This window comes from Ambystoma mexicanum, chromosome 9 (assembly GCF_040938575.1).
Source record: "Ambystoma mexicanum isolate Mex_15411 chromosome 9, UKY_AmexF1_1, whole genome shotgun sequence".
NCBI lineage: Eukaryota > Metazoa > Chordata > Amphibia > Caudata > Ambystomatidae > Ambystoma > Ambystoma mexicanum.
Window position 1 is genome coordinate 1,534,695,827 of NC_090931.1, and position 15,602 is coordinate 1,534,711,428.

Below are 15,602 nucleotides of genomic sequence, written 5' to 3' on the forward strand. Positions count from 1 at the left end.
AAAGAGTGTGGGATAATGTTCACTAGAAAAGAAAGAAGTCTTCACAAAATGATAAGTCAGGATGGTATGGCTGGGTCTCCCTTCCCCATGTTTTAAGCACAGGACAAGGCGGAACTCCTGAGCACAGCACACTCCTGGGCCTCTCTAGCACGAGGCTCACAATTCCAGTTCAACGATACCAAAACCTTCAGGGGCTAAGTCTCTTTTCTACAAAGTCTCTCGCCTTTGAAGGCCTGATGGATAAAAACAACAAGCAAATGTTCCGTCTGTAATCTTGCATGTTGGGCGATTGCCTCTTAGCCCATTGGATCTCCCTCTGCCGGGCTCAGATCCTTCTTGCAACTTGGGCCCTCCTCCGTCGGGTTCACTACGGGCTTTCAACTGCTGCTTGCAATATTCAAGAGTCTTAATGTCTTTTTAAACAACTTCTCACTGTGGACGACCCTCAGCTGGGTTCACTCTTGTCGACACAATGTTCACGGTTGTATTACTCTTCACCCCAACTCGCAGGCATCCCTCAGCCGGGTTCACATTTGCCAATTATATAGTTCAGTTTGCTTTGGGTGATTGTTCTTCGCTTCTAGGAACTCCCTCCACCGGGCTCGGATCCTCCTTCTAAAGTGGGCCTCCCTCCGTCGGGTTCACTACAGCATTCTTTAACACAGTTCATGAATTTCTAACAAAGTTCATGATTTGCTCATTTTCATTAGAAAGTGTGGGTTCCTTTTGGCATCCCTCTGTCGGGTTCACACTTGCCTTATTCCACAGTTAACAATCTTATCAGAAAGCAGGGTTCCCTTCCCTAGATTTCTCCTGGCAATGGGTCCGAGACTTTCTACTGTACAAGGGATTTGATGTGCCCTTGTAGGACCACTCTGACACCTCACACCACCCTTTCGTAGGGTCTTCTGGTACTTGCAGTTTCAACACAAAACCAAAGGGGCCAGCGAGAGTACTTCGAATGAGCACTCCTGCGCTGCCTGACAATTCTGCAGCTGGCCCTTGTCTGGACTTTCCCAAATGTTCAAACACACACACACAAGTACTTTTTCTCACATTCTGTCACTCGACTGCCATCCTGGCGCTTGTGGAAGCCTTGGAAATTCAGGCACCATTGAAACAGCATACCACGTTCCGCACTAACTTGCACTAGCGGTCTAGTCTTCAGCTGTCATGGCCGCCGCCAGGCTGCTCTTAGCCACTCCGGACCCAAAGCCCTGTGCATTGCAACACTTCAGACTGCTCTGTTGCTTTTGGGCGTTGATGCTGTTTTCCTTGGCTACCCCTGCAGCTTGCTTTCTCCTGCTTCCTGCCGTGAGTTATCCTCTGCATATTCCTGTTCGCGGTTCGCCAATCTTTCTCTTCCTTTTGTGTGGGTCACGTCTCTGCACCCACTCCTGCTCCTTTTCTATGGCGGCTGCTGCAAGCTTTGCCTCTCTCGGCTCTGGTCTTCCGCGAGCCATTCGCTCTCCTTTCTCTCAGCCTTTTTGGCTATGCCATCTCTGGCCGTCCTCTCATTTCTTCTCGGATTCGCTGCTGGACATCATTAGGTATCCAGGGTAGCTAACCAGCATACTGGCACTCCTGCTAGCTGCCCTTCCTGTCTTCTACAGTACTCCTACCTGAGCTTGTCCTGGCATACCAATCTCTGTGGTTCTTGCATCACTGGAAGCTACCGCTCACTACCACGTGGTTCCTTAACAACCGTTCTACTCACTTTTCTCTACTTACCGTGGATTATTCTGCTCTAAGTAAGGGGGTCCTCGCTTATGACACTGGAGTGTCTTCCAGCATTCTTTACAAGGATCTACACCGTACATAGGCATAGTGGCTTCTCTTTGAGGGAGGCCATACCTCTTCAAGAAAAAGCAGAACAATCAAAGAAAGAAAGGAGGCAAGAATCTTCCGAACAGTTCAGATGAATCAGGTGAGGAGGAGGGGAAATTGCATTCATATGAGGTTGCTACTTGCAACCTTGAGCTCAACACAGTTTGGTTCGCTATCAGCTTCCTCCGACTCACTGGCTGTGTTGAACGCGTTGGCTTGTCTTGCTTCTGTAGTCAAGGACGGTACCATGGTAGCCAGCATGCCTTCCTGCCTGTGCTATCGATGCAGGGGGCCCCCATGCAGCATTGACATCTGTTCCTCCACATGCCAGCTGAAATTCCCGGTCTTATGATTTCCCTTTCAGAGGCTTCGCTGGTATGAGATGAAAAGGGCAAGGGCAGTTCTCCGTTCGTGGTCCCTCCGGGTCTCGCTGCCTTTCTCTTCTGTTTGAACTGCCAGTTCAGTGTAGCTGTTTCCTCGTGCATTCGGCCTTGCTCGTAGTGTGCTCTTGTGTTCCGGCTTTATCCCTGTGGGGAAAGTAAAGGGTTGTCAGGTGTGTGTGGTTACTGTAAATTGCCTGAATCTGCCTGACCCTTGTGTTGGGACATGTCAGGTGAACGGCTTTGGTGTTAGTCCATTGTCTCTCACAGTGTGAGAAAGTGTTTGTATCGGAAAGGGGGGGTTTAGAGTTTCTAAACATCCTACGGGTTATGATGGGGTAAAGGTGTTGTACGGAATTGTAGCCTTCGTACTAGGGGGTTTGGTAAACTAAAAAGGGTGAGGTGTGCAGGGTTAGTGAAACAAACGGGAATAACCAGGATTATTAGCGTGAAATGAACAGGGGGGATTGTGGGAATGGTAGTGTTTCCTCAAAGCAGACTGGGAGTTCGGGAAATAATAATCAGAGGGACGTGGAGAAGAATGACTGGGAGTATTTGGGTAGGAAACAGGAAAACAGGGATTCTGGAAGATGTGGTTTCCGAATGTAACAGGGTTTGGGCTTCTAGGGGATGTATCAGATGTGGAAGGGTCATTGGATACAGTTAAGGGAGATTCTTTGGGTGGAAGGGAGGTAGATGTAGAACAACCTACAAAGGGCTCAGGGACTTCGGCCTTCTCGTCTTGACCCCTGGTATAATACTGCATTCACCTGGGGTATTCGCCCGAGTATAATTCCGGGCTCCCCTACCCAGGTGATCCTTCCTCACTCAATCGTCCCCAGGGTTGGTATCTGAGAGCGCCAACTCTTCCATGGCCACCTGAATAAGGGATTCTCGAGGTCTACCTGGGAGAATACCCTCAGGTTTCTCACATCTTTGATGTAGTCTGAATATTAATACAGCAGGACCATATACGCTCATCCCCATTTACCCCCCACATTTGGCCAAGAAGACCGACCTTTCAGTACAATGTGCAGGACAGGCTGATAAGAGGTGCCTCACTGTTTCAGTTTCTCTCTCCTTCGTACATAATTGACAGACCACATCTTCTGGGATGACCTTTTTCCTTCGTAATAACACCTCACGGGTAGGCAAGATGTTCCAACGTAATTTTTGCAAAATAGTCTGATAATATCGATTGGGAAACTGTAGAAGAAGGAGCAAAATAACCCTGCGTCTCTTATGTTGCCAATGTAGGTGGCTCAAAGATGGAATCACCAGGAAGAGCAGGTATGGAGCGCCCACGTAGCACTTCCTTTAACACTGTGATCAGTATGAACTTGCAGTCTAAGAGATAGCACAGCACACACTCGAGCTTTCCCAGCATGAATTAACAGTTCCAATGGCAGCAATCAGGACTGTCGATGGCTGAGTCTCATTTCTTCTTGAAAGTCTCTTGCCTTCAAGGGCCTGAGGTATTCACAAAACAAACAAACACAAAGTTCTCTTTGCAGTTCACGTGGGGTGATGATTTCAACCTCGGGTCCCCCTCTTCTGGGGCAGACCCTTCAAAAATGTTCCTCTTCTTAAAGGATTTTGGGAGATGACTTCACCCCTGGATCTCCCTCGTTCAGGCTCAGACCCGTCTCGACTGTTGGCCGCCCTCTGCCAGGTTCCTTATGGCTTTCAACAAGTCTTCCTGCTATTGTTCTCACAAGAAAGGTCTGTTCAACAGTTCGTCGTGAACCTCCCTTGCTCGGGTTCACGTGATTGCTTTATGTATTTTCAGGGTGTTAGCCTTCCACCTCTGGATCTCCCTCTGCCGGGCTCGAACCCTCTATGACAAGAGGGACAATGTACTTCTCCCTTTCCTGCAGTGCTTCTTGGTTTCTCCCTCAGTTGGGCTCGGATTCCAAACAAGCAGCGGGGCAGTGTACGTCTCTTGTCCCCTCCTCAGTGTCTCAATGGGCCTCATTACGTCCATGGTGGCCACAGAATGAACGGTGCCAGTAAGTACAAGGATTTTATTATACCTCCATTATGACCACTTTGACCTCTTTTGGCAGCTCTTCTACGACCTTCTGGTTTCCGTAGTTTTGCTGAGATGGGGATCTACCAGAGTCTCTTGGAGCGACACCCACATGGTGTCGGTTCCCTCTGCAGCTTGTCTCCCCCCAACACTGTACAGTTCTTTCACAGTTCATTGAAGTTAGGTTCAAACTTGCCCCTTTGCATTCCTCATTCAACACAGCCCGGCACTTATTGGTTCTCCACTCGACTCACTGGCTGTGATGAACCGCTTGGCTTTCTGTGGTACTGGAGTCAAGGCCGGTACCACGGTAGCAGGAGGTTCCCTCGCTCCCACTTATCAGCGTCAACACACTCTCGCTCTGTGTACTTTTGACATCTGTTGCAAGACAGTTGTGCTATTGTCCGCAGTCTTAGACTCTCCTCCACAAAGGTTCTGCATGTTTGGGATGAAAAGGGCAAGGTCACTTCTCTCCTCGTCACCCTCTCGCTTCCTGCCGCCTTTCTCTGTCTCTTGAACTGCTGAGCCTGCTTAGCCATCTCATCGTGCTGTCTGCTGTGCTCATAGTGTGCTCTCTTGCTCCACCTTTTATCCCTGTGGGAAAAGGAAAGGGCTGTCAGGCGTGTGTGGTTATCGCCAGTAATTACCTGACTCTGCCTGACCCTTTGGTTGAGACATGTCAGGTAAACGGTTTCATCATTAGTCCGTTAGTCTGTTTTCTATCACAGTAACAAAAATTATTCGTATTGGAAAAAGAGGGTGTTAGAGGTTTCGCGTCTCCTACGGGTAGGATGGGGAAGATCTGCGAAATGGACAAGAATGACCGGGATGCAGAACAGAACATAGGAAATCGTGGACCAATAGTATTCTGTCATAGGAGATTGGGGTTTCAAAAGATGACAATCAAAAGGCCTGAATTGGAAGAGTTTGCTGGGTAAGCGGAAATAGCGGGGTTCGTGACATTAACAAAGGGGATTGTGGGAATCGTAGTGTTTTGTCTGATCAGGTTGGGAATGCGGAAAATGATAATCAGAGGGACGGGGGAAGAAGGAAGGGGAGTATTAGAATGGAGACTGGTGAAACAATGATTCTCTGAGTTGTGCTTTCTGGGTGTAACCGGGTTTGGGACCTTTGAGGATTGATTACGTACAGAGAGGATGTTGGATCAGGGCAGGAAAGTTCTAAAGGGAGGAAGGGAGGCAGATGCAATACAGCCCATGAAAGCTTCATATATCTCGCCCTCCTTTCCTTGTCTGGCAAGAGACTGCGTCTCCCCTTGGGCATTCTCCTGAGCATAACCCTGTGCTCCCCTACCCAGGCCCGCTCATATGCCTTTCGGGTCAGGATAAGAGAAGGTCTTCCCTTTCTTGACCACCTGAATAAGGGACTCTTGAGGTTTGCTAGGTGAGATACCCTCAGGTATTTCACACTCCTTGATGAATATAGAAGGGATATTTTCCATGGTTCTGTAACAACACTTTAACATCACCTCCAAAGTCGGGGTCTATAAACCCAGCCAGTACATCAATTCCAAACCTCCACATGAGTCCTGATTTGGGAGCCAATCTAATATAAGTTTCAGGGGGTGGAATTAGAATCAAATCAGTAGGTGTTAATCTTCTGGGGCAATCCTTGTGTCCCTGCTACTACACATATCAAACTCAATAAAGCCCTTAGTGTCTACTGAGGGGTCTGATGGTTGGGTAGTTTTTCAAATGTGAGGGTACCCCAACTTGCACCGGTTGAGCCGCATCCCACTCCGCACACCATTCATATTTCTCAGGATGGAGTAAGGCCTAACTTGCCCTATGGTAAAGTGGGATATCCCTCCCTAAGGAAACCAAGGATAGTCTGTGACATTACGTTCAAATCAAAAGTCTGTCTGTGTACAAAACCTTTACTTGCCTCACAACTAAAGATATACAATGTGTAGGGATGTCAGCAACCAAAGAAACAGTGCTCAAAATCAAGTTCCGGGGTTCTTACAGCTCCTTGGCTTGTGTTTCAGCCCCTTCACCAAGTTTCAAACAGTTTCACACAAAAGACCTTGGGGTTCCGTTCCCCAAGTTCAACACAGTTCCAAAAGACCTTGGAGTTCCCTTCCTCAAGAAACCAGCTCTTTTAGCTTCCAAACCACTGTCAGTTCTCTTGACTTTCAAGAGATATTCGAAAACAACTTTGCAAACTTTTAGGCTTTTCAACAGTCCACTTAGCTTGCTCTTTTCCTGAATCAATTCACTACTTGATAGGCACAAAAGCTTTAGTAACTTAAGTCTCCTTGGTTCACTCCAAGTAGGGGTTACTCGGTCTAGGCACAGTTGTCAGACCACACAGTTCACCCACTACAGGTCACATAAATGATAACCCTTAGCACTTTGTTATATTCACTTGTTCTCCTTGGACTTCCTTGCCAACACAGGCTCTCACTTTGAACCTGTGTTAATTGTCCACTTGCAGTTCCTTTTCTCCTTGGCAGTTTCTTGCCTCAGCCACAATGTGACTTTTCACATCATTCACTTTGTGGGATCTTTTCCTTGTCACCACGTTGTTTTCACATTTCACAATTGTGCTTATTACTTGCTTTTCACTTGTTTTCTCAGCCCTTGTCACTGGCTCTTTTATTTGTGGTTCATACTTTCACATTGTCCATTAATGCTTGTGACTTGCTTTCATTGTATTCGAAATTGCACATCACTTTCATTTCACTCGTACAATACTTTCATGTACTTTGCATAACTTGTCCTTAGTTCAGTATTCAATAATGCATAAAATACTTTGCAGCTTGTTCAGCATTCACAAATCTTTCGGTCTCTCGACACTTTTTTCATAAGGTTTCCTCTGATCAGCATCTCTTTGTGCCCGAACCCAGCCCATGGTGCACCCCGGCATGACTGTTCCCTCTCCGTCACTCACCGGTATCCGGCAGTTCCTCTGGGTGCTTTTGGTTTTCTCCTCTGCAGTCTCTCGCTCCCCTTTCACTCGCCGGGTGCTCAGACAAGCAGCGCTCTCCTCTTTCAAACCTTCCTGCTGCTTTTGGCAGCTCCCTGGAGTCTTCAGTGTTCCCCAGCTTCTGCTGGGGACAAACAGCACTATATTCTGCAGGGCTCCCGACCTTCTCACAGCTTCCAAAATAAGGGGTGCTTGACTATAATCCCTGGTCCTTTAGGCTATAAAATATCTATAAGAACAGCAATGTGGACCAGTGGATGGAGGATAAGTCGCACTTATTTATCGTTTCTCATATATCGATACATTTCTTACAAATCAATTTTCATTTTATTATATATAAATATTGAATCTTTTAAGACAAATCAGTTTACATAAGTAATTTTCCCAAAAATATTAGCACAACATTTTTTCAGCTCACATCCATTTCCCCACCATTGATTCACTCTCATTCCATCTTCACACACTATCCTAAATTCACACACGAATGACCGTCTAACATCGGTCACTAACTACTCAATCTGTATGTAAATATTGCCACAGATCTTTGGTCAAATCTGGACCAAAAATCTGTGGGAATATTTACATACAGATTAAACTGATTTGCTTTTAAAGATTGAATATTTATATATAATAAAATGAAAATTGATTTGTAAGAAATGTATCGATATATGAGAAACGATAAATAAGTGTGACTTCTCACAGCCCGTTCAGGCTGGAGCGTCTTTCTCGCTCTCCTGCATTTAGGTGACCACTACACCGGCCCCTCTACAGCCTGCTCTGTACCGGGTTGCCGTTTCTTCATCCCAAGGGGGTATCTTCCTCCAGGCGGGACTCTCTTTCCAAGCGGGTCACTTCTCCTTATACACACCTGCAGCCTTTCAAATGGCTGCAGGCGTAAGACCTTTGCCTGACCACAATTAGTGGGACATGCCACCATGCCTCTCCCTACTCCCCAAGGTCCCTTCACCCAGGTGATCCTCCCTCGCATATCCACGCCCAGGGGCAGGATCCAAAAGCTATGGCCTTTTACTGGTCACCTGAGAAGAGGATCCAAAGGGAGCATATGGGAGGATGCCATCAGGTTTCTCACAACTGTTTTACGTTTTTTGGATCCAATTCAAGTACGAGACTTGTTGTTCAATGTTGTGAGGGTAGAAGATGGCTCTGTATGGAATTTTAACAGAGTTGCCAAGTAATCAGGAAGGGGCCCAAGAAATGAGAGGGATGTTTGGGTCAATGAAGGAAGCAGTTAGATGTGGAACCAAGAAAATAATGGCAGTATGGTGGATTAGGAAGTGAGTGAGAGAAGTGACAGTAGTGGATGTACAGGGAGAATTGAGGGTAGTTTTATAATGAGAGAGAAGAGCGTCAGAAGACCACCTAGGCGGACAGAGGATTATAACATGTCTCATTAGTGTTATGGGTAAGACCAAGAACATCACTTAAGTGTTTCTTGCACCGGCAGATGGTCTTACACAGATGTTTAAGTTATTGTATATACATTTCATGACACACACGCAGAAATGTTGTCACACACTGAATGATGTGGAGTTCTTAGTTAATTATTGTGTTATAGTTTTAATCACCCTGCTGGTTCATAATATGTCATTTCTCCTATGTTTTAGATTCAAATAAAAAATTGTGTGGGTTGGGGATGTGTTGTGGCTTGATATAGAGATTGGAGTTTAGAACGTGAGAGATAGGAGAACGATGCGAGGACGCCAACGTTGAGGGATTGCTTTACATGCTGCTATGAAGGGTACAGTTCTTAAGATGAAAATAGAGATGTCCCTACCTCTTCCCAATGTTCTTGAAAGGGGTTACTACACAGTCTTCTTTGCCGGTCGTGGTGGTGCATCTGCTCAGCTTCATCTTCAATTACCAGTCTTCTTTGCAGGTGGATAAAGAAAGGCTGTGTTAGCTCCCACTGTCACATTCCAGGTGTGTGTGTGGCTTGCTTGTCAGGCCTGACTCTCCTCGTCATTGCTTACCTTCTTCCTTGTTGCTTTGCTGCCTGTGTGTATGTAACCTAGAGTGAGTGACAAACGCATGGAGCTTTTATGGGTCCGGTATAGCTGCTGTAACAGGACTGCATTTGCCCATCGCCGTTTCTACATAGCTGATGATGTACCTAGTGCCATCTAATAAAGGTACTTACCTGCAGATGATGCCTCATGCCCCCTCGTTTTTGATATTACAGAAGGATTAGCAATTGAGGTTAGCAGGGCGAGAGTGGAGTACATACATCCATCCTGCTTCCTATCTCTACTCCAAGTCCCTTAACTGTCATTCTTGAAACCCCACGGTTCCCTTCATGCTACCTTAGCTCATCTGATTCCAGGCCTACCTCTGCATTCACACATAAACATACTCACAGATACAACACACACCTACGTGCACAGAGGCACCACTGTTCCCAAGCTTCAGCAAGCAGACAGAAGACTTCACAGAAACGAGGCGGCCCGCTATGTGTGGTCGGGTCCACTCTACTGTAGCTTTTAGGCGAGGTGGTCCCCACACATCACTGGGTAACTCCTTGGTTCGTTGGTGTCCGGGGGGGGTTGTGAAGAGAGTCCACCTCCCCTTTCTCCTCACCTGACTCCTCCGAGGTAAGTACACAAGGATCCGTCTCAACCTTGCCTGGCTTCTCCTTAGTCCTTGGAACCTTGCCTTTCTGTGTTCTGGTCTTCTTTTCGTGAAGATAAGGTCTGGCCCCTCCGGAGGCCACCTTGACAGAAGAGTGGACCTGTCACCGGGGAACCCCAGGGGGCCAGCCTCAGCTCTAGGGAAAAAGCCCGAAGGCAGAAAAAATCCTAGTCCATAGATGGGTTCGGAAGGTAGGTCTTTTAGATGGTACAGATCTTTAGTTTGCAGTTCCAAGATGCCAGGTGTGATGACGTAGTCAATGTAGCTGAAGGCAGGAATCCAAGAAGCAAAGCCAAAATACGGAGAGGAAGGGTAGCAGACCCTGTGAGAAGGGTAGGAAAAGGAAGGTATAGAAATGAAAAGGTATACAGAAGTAAGAAGCAACAGGAAGGAGACTATCGTACCAAATCAGGGAGAAGGCAACAGGAATGCCTCAAGTAGTCTGAAGCAGCGCTAAACCACCGTGGCGGAATGGAAAGGAATAACTCGCCAGAAGGTAGTGCGCCGAGAAGGTAGAAAAGGTAGAATAAGCAACAAGGGCTCAAGAGCAAAGCGCAGCGCTACCGCGCCTGTTAAAGGAAGAAATTACCAGCCAGAAGGGCTGAGAGAACAGCCGATAGCAAGTCCAGTAAGGAAGCTCCTGTTCACGGACGCGGAACACAGTGCGACAAGCACCCTCGCGGCCGGAATACCAGGTAGAAGTAAGGTAGATAGAAAGTTGAGAGCGATGGAGGAAATAGGGAAGCGGAGAGGCACCGCAGCAAATATAAGAGCGGCACCCGTGAACACAGAGTAGAACTGTAGCACGAAGACAATAGAAAGGAAATGGACAAGGGATAATGGGAAGGAACAAGGTGAAATAAGGACGAGGAGGGTAATACACAGGATGGCGATAATCCACAGTCGGAGCGTTGAGAAAGTGAAACAACAGATACAACGCGTCAAAAAGTGGGCGGAGCCAGATTATATAAGCTCCAGCGTCATGTTGGGCGCCATGTTGGGTGAGGACTAGACCGCTCACCGTCGGAACCGCCAGCGATACCAATGTTTCCAATCCTGGGTCCTGACAGGGGGGGGTGAGGAACTGAGCTGTTGGCGGTCAAGATGGGAGAGGCAGGTAGATTGAAGAATGTGGGGGGAGGCATACTTCCCAAACCTACTGATTTAGGCAGTAGGTTACTGCTTTTTGAGCAGTCCTACTGCCTACATATTTGGGTGACAGATCCTACTTCTTTTTACAGGGGCAGGTAATTTATGTGACTCTAGGGCAGGCTTCTTGAGACCGGCCCCACAACAAAGCATGCAACATATTAGTCTGTCTGAGTGGTGGGCAGGTAAGTGATTACTTTGAGTGATGGGCTCATACCAATCCAGTGATGGACAACTACATGGCTCTGCCCTGCACTCTGCCGGGATAGGCCTTACGTGAAAAACCAGTAAAGGCAAGTGGCAGAGCGTACCATCATCACACAGCATTTGGTGTTAACTTGCCATTCAGAATTATACATTTGAGCATCTTTCCATGTTGTGCTGTTTGATGGGTTGTGTATTTTAGAATGCGCCACTGGTGCCAACAATGTAGGTTTTGCATTTTCCTTTGATATCACTGTTATGCAAAGTTATCATAGCTAAAACACCCGATTTTAATTTTGGCGGGTGAGAGCCCATTGAAATGAACGGGCGTGCAGGAGGCTTGGCGTGTGATGCAGCTCTTTACAAGGCGGGTGACACCCGCCAAAAGCGTGTGAGTTGAGAGCTATGAAGTATTATTTTTGAAACTTGAAAAATCCTACATATTTTTGGCCACAGAATGTTGGCAAGTATGGGGAGGATGCAAGGAAGGTAGGCAAGCGAGCAGCTGGGGGGGGGGTGAGGGGGGAATATGAGTCTATTTTACCCCCAGCTCTTGCCTGATAGTGTGTGACTTTCTGGGGCACAGTTCCTTACTCCCGGGCGGCTCAGGTAGGGGATGTAGAGCGTTATTTGAAGAGCAGCCCTTTCCCATTAGACGTGAGGGTAAGCCCCGCCCCTCCAGTGCTGCCCCGGTGTTCTGCATCCGCCCTGCCTGTGCTGTCACTGCCTCCGCTAATCCGGAACAGGAAGCCGCCTCTCCCGCTATGTTTATTGCTTCTTTTTCGTCACTTCCTGTGATTGTGGGAGGGGACTCTGGGGTCGGGAACAGAAAGACCCAGGACTCCAGGAGAAGCAGCTGTAGGAAACTGCAGAGTAACGGGGTAAGAGGTGCCGGCCGTCCTCGCAGATTCCCCCCCCCCCCCAGGCCACACCCCCCTCAAGAGTGGCAAAGCCACGCAGCCCCAGAAGCCCGGGAGGGAGGAAAGAGGACCCCAACTATTCCCACACGGGCACTGGACTACATGAGGCCAGAGGAACAAGGAAGGGGGGCGGAGAGGCTGCTGAGCCCCCCCTACAAGGTTTCGCGCGGTGCTGCACTTACTTAGCTTCCTGCGGGGAAGCTGAGCGCCCCCCTGCAGGGTCTCGCACTGGGCTGCCCTTACTTAGCCTTCTAGGGGGAATGAGGGGTGGGGAAGCTGAGCGCCCCCTGCAGGGTCTCGCACTGGGCTGCCCTTACTTAGCCTTCTAGGGGGAGTGAGGGGTGGGGAAGCTGAGCCCCCTCCCCCTTGCAGGGTCTCGCACTGGGCTGCCCTTACTTAGCCTTCTAGGGGGAATGAGGGGTGGGGAAGCGGAGCCCCCCCCCCCCCCCTGCAGGGTCTCGCACTGAGCTGCCCTTACTTAGCCTTCTAGGGGGAATGAGGGGTGGGGAAGCTGAGCCTCCCCCCCGCCCCCTTGCAGGGTCTCGTGCTGGGCTGCCCTTACTTAGCCTTCTAGGGGGAATGAGGGGTGGGGAAGCGGAGCCCCCCCCCCCCTGCAGGGTCTCGCACTGGGCTGCCCTTACTTAGCCTTCTAGGGGGAATGAGGGGTGGGGAAGCTGAGCCTCCCCCCCGCCCCCTTGCAGGGCCTCGTGCTGGGCTGCCCTTACTTAGCCTTCTAGGGGGAATGAGGGGTGGGGAAGCTGAGCCCCCCCTGCAGGGTCTCGTGCTGGGCTGTCCTTACTTAGCCTTCTAGGGGGAATGAGGGGTGGGGAAGCGGAGCCCCCCCCCTGCAGGGTCTCGCACTGGGCTGCCCTTACTTAGCCTCCTAGGGGGAATGAGGGGTGGGGCAGCTGAGCCCCCCCCCCCTGCAGGGTCTCGCACTGGGCTGCCCTTACTTAGCCTTCTAGGGGGAATGAGGGGTGGGGCAGCTGAGCCCCCCCCCCCCTGCAGGGTCTCGCACTGGGCTGCCCTTACTTAGCCTCCTAGGGGGAATGAGGGGTGGGGCAGCTGAGCCCCCCCCCCCTGCAGGGTCTCGCGCTGGGCTGCCATTACTTAGCCTCCTAGGGGAATGAGGGGTGGGGAAGCTGAGCCCCCCCTGCAGGGTCTCGTGCTGGGCTGCCCTTACTTAGCCTCCTAGGGGGAATGAGGGACGGGGAAGCTGACCCCTCCCGCCCCCTATTTGCATTTCAGAGTCCAACCCCCACATTTCCGGCTCAATAATCCTGGAATTTAGGAAATGTTAAATACAATAAAGATGAACTGTCCATTCAATTCTCAGGCAGTGAACGAGTATTAATCCCTAACGTGTGTTGTGGGTACATCATTTACAAAGATCTTGATCTGTTGTCTGGTATACTTTCTTCAGCCAGCTCTGTGTTAGAGGCCTGCCCCTGGATCACTGGGGCAGGCCCCACAGGTGTCGGGGTCACCCGACAGATACATTTGGAGCTGCGCTCACGCAGCCAAACATTCAGTAGGGGGCACCCTGCATGCCCCGGTTCACCGGAGCGTATCACAGTGACTGGGGGTACCGAGCACACTGTGGCCCGGCTCTGGGGGCACTCAGGCTGGGGTCCTCCCAGCGGCCTTGATCGCACAGCAGATCCGATCGATAGGGATGGCGTTGCCCAGCAGGGGCACCGTCCTGATGCCGGGCCACGTGGCAGGCCTTGGGCATGCTGCATGGCACCCACCTGCTGCTCTACACATGACACAGGAGTCAGATCTTGGCTTGACCGACGAGTCGGAAACGGCTCGTCTCTTTCATTGTCTTGGTCACTTGGGTACCCCAATACCCATGTGACCAAGCCTGCCAGAGGGTTCATCAAGCACTTAAATGTCCTGTGAGACGAAGCAATGCTCCTAGTACTTAGATGTAACCCAGGAATTACTCATTGTTATTTGTACAATTAACCTATATCTCCCCTCACACACCGCAACTTCGCAGCTTAGTGGAAGGCACAGCTTCACTCCATACACCATGCACAACATAAAACAAGAACACGATTGCACATCACCTCTGCCATAAGAATGAAGCCACTTTTAACGAAAAAATTCAAACTGTAGCTTCCCCCATAACTCTGTTGCCTTAAACACAATTCCCCTTTATTCCATAGTATTCCTCTGCTGCGCCCATACCCACTCCATTTAGACATGGGTGACTACCCGGGTCTTGGCCTCCCTTGCATAACCATAATGGCTGAACTGCACACACTCATAATAGCGCCTCCCAAACCTTTCCCAAATTTCTGGACACTTGTCCGTCCGAGGACGTTGCAACCAAAAGCGCATTGGGACCATAATTATGCAGGGTTTGAAATCAACCCCTGGCTCACTGCTCTTAGAGAGGCACAGTTCCACCCTACTGATGAGGTCCAATGTGGGGTTGCTGTCTGCACTTTTGTTCAGAGGAGAATTGCCTGGCATTTCGGTGCTAGACTGCCCCAGGGCAGAACAAATACTGAGATTTTACGGATATTTCTCCTCTGTGAAAGAGATAGTGAGCTAAAGAATCTGGCTAAGGCTGTCGAAATCAGGACTAATGGCCGGTAGAGGGACTCCCAGGACCCCCTGGTTTTTGTTTGATTTAGATTATTCCAAGATTGCAAAACTGCATGCTCCACGTATAAGGCTACTTGGCAGCTGTGAGAAACCCGAAGGTGTCTCACCCACTGGTCCCCAGAGATCTGTGGGCCAGGTGGCCAGGACATGGCCATCGCTATTGGATCCAATTCCTGGGGGTGTGTGGCTTGGTCACCTGGGCGGGGGGGGGGTCTTTGGTGAGCGGAAGTGGGACACTGAGGGTTGAGACACGGTATCCCCTTCCCTATAACACCTTTTCCCCATCCCACCCTGTAGGATATTTAGAAGCCCTAACCCCCCCCCCACTTTCCCACACAAACACTTTCTTACACGGTAACAGACAATGGACGAACACCAAAGGAGTTTACCTGACTTTTCCCCAACACTCGGGTCAGGCAGAGTCAGGCAATTAACAATAATCGCGCACACCTGACGCCTTTTACCTTTCCCAACAGAGGGTTGCCGAAAGAGAGCTAGGGGAAGGAAAGCCCAGCTTTCTGATGAACTGAACAATGCATGAAATGTGATAAAGGAAGGCTCTAGTGAACCAGATAGAGGGAGGCCCAAGTTGCAGGAAGGATCCGAGTCCGGCGGAGGGAGATCCCAGGGGCGAAGAGCACTCACCCAAAGAACTTTTGTTTGTTTGCCGTTTTACAAAAAGGGGTGAAGAATAGTGTGACGTAAGTGAACCCGGTAGAGGGTTGTGCACCTTGTTGTCTAAATGGACATTAAAGCTCATAATGATTACGAGCGGTATCTGAGAGGCCGTAGTGAACCCGATGGAGGGAGGCCCGGTTTTTGCAAGGAGGATCCGAGCCCGCAGAAGTAGATCCTAGGTGCAAAAAGTGATCGCTCAAG

At 49.5% G+C, this 15,602-nt stretch overlaps 1 protein-coding gene across 1 annotated transcript in view; it reads left to right on the top strand.

The window, feature by feature from the left end:
- Window positions 1–11,976: 11,976 nt before the first annotated feature.
- The window catches only part of LOC138489460 (zinc finger protein 135-like), a 73,741-nt gene continuing 70,115 nt past the window's right edge, over window positions 11,977–15,602 (top strand). Inside the window, exon 1 of the mRNA XM_069617181.1 lies at window positions 11,977–12,065. The gene's annotated coding sequence lies outside the window, so the exon portion shown is untranslated. The remainder of the gene's footprint in view (window positions 12,066–15,602) is intronic.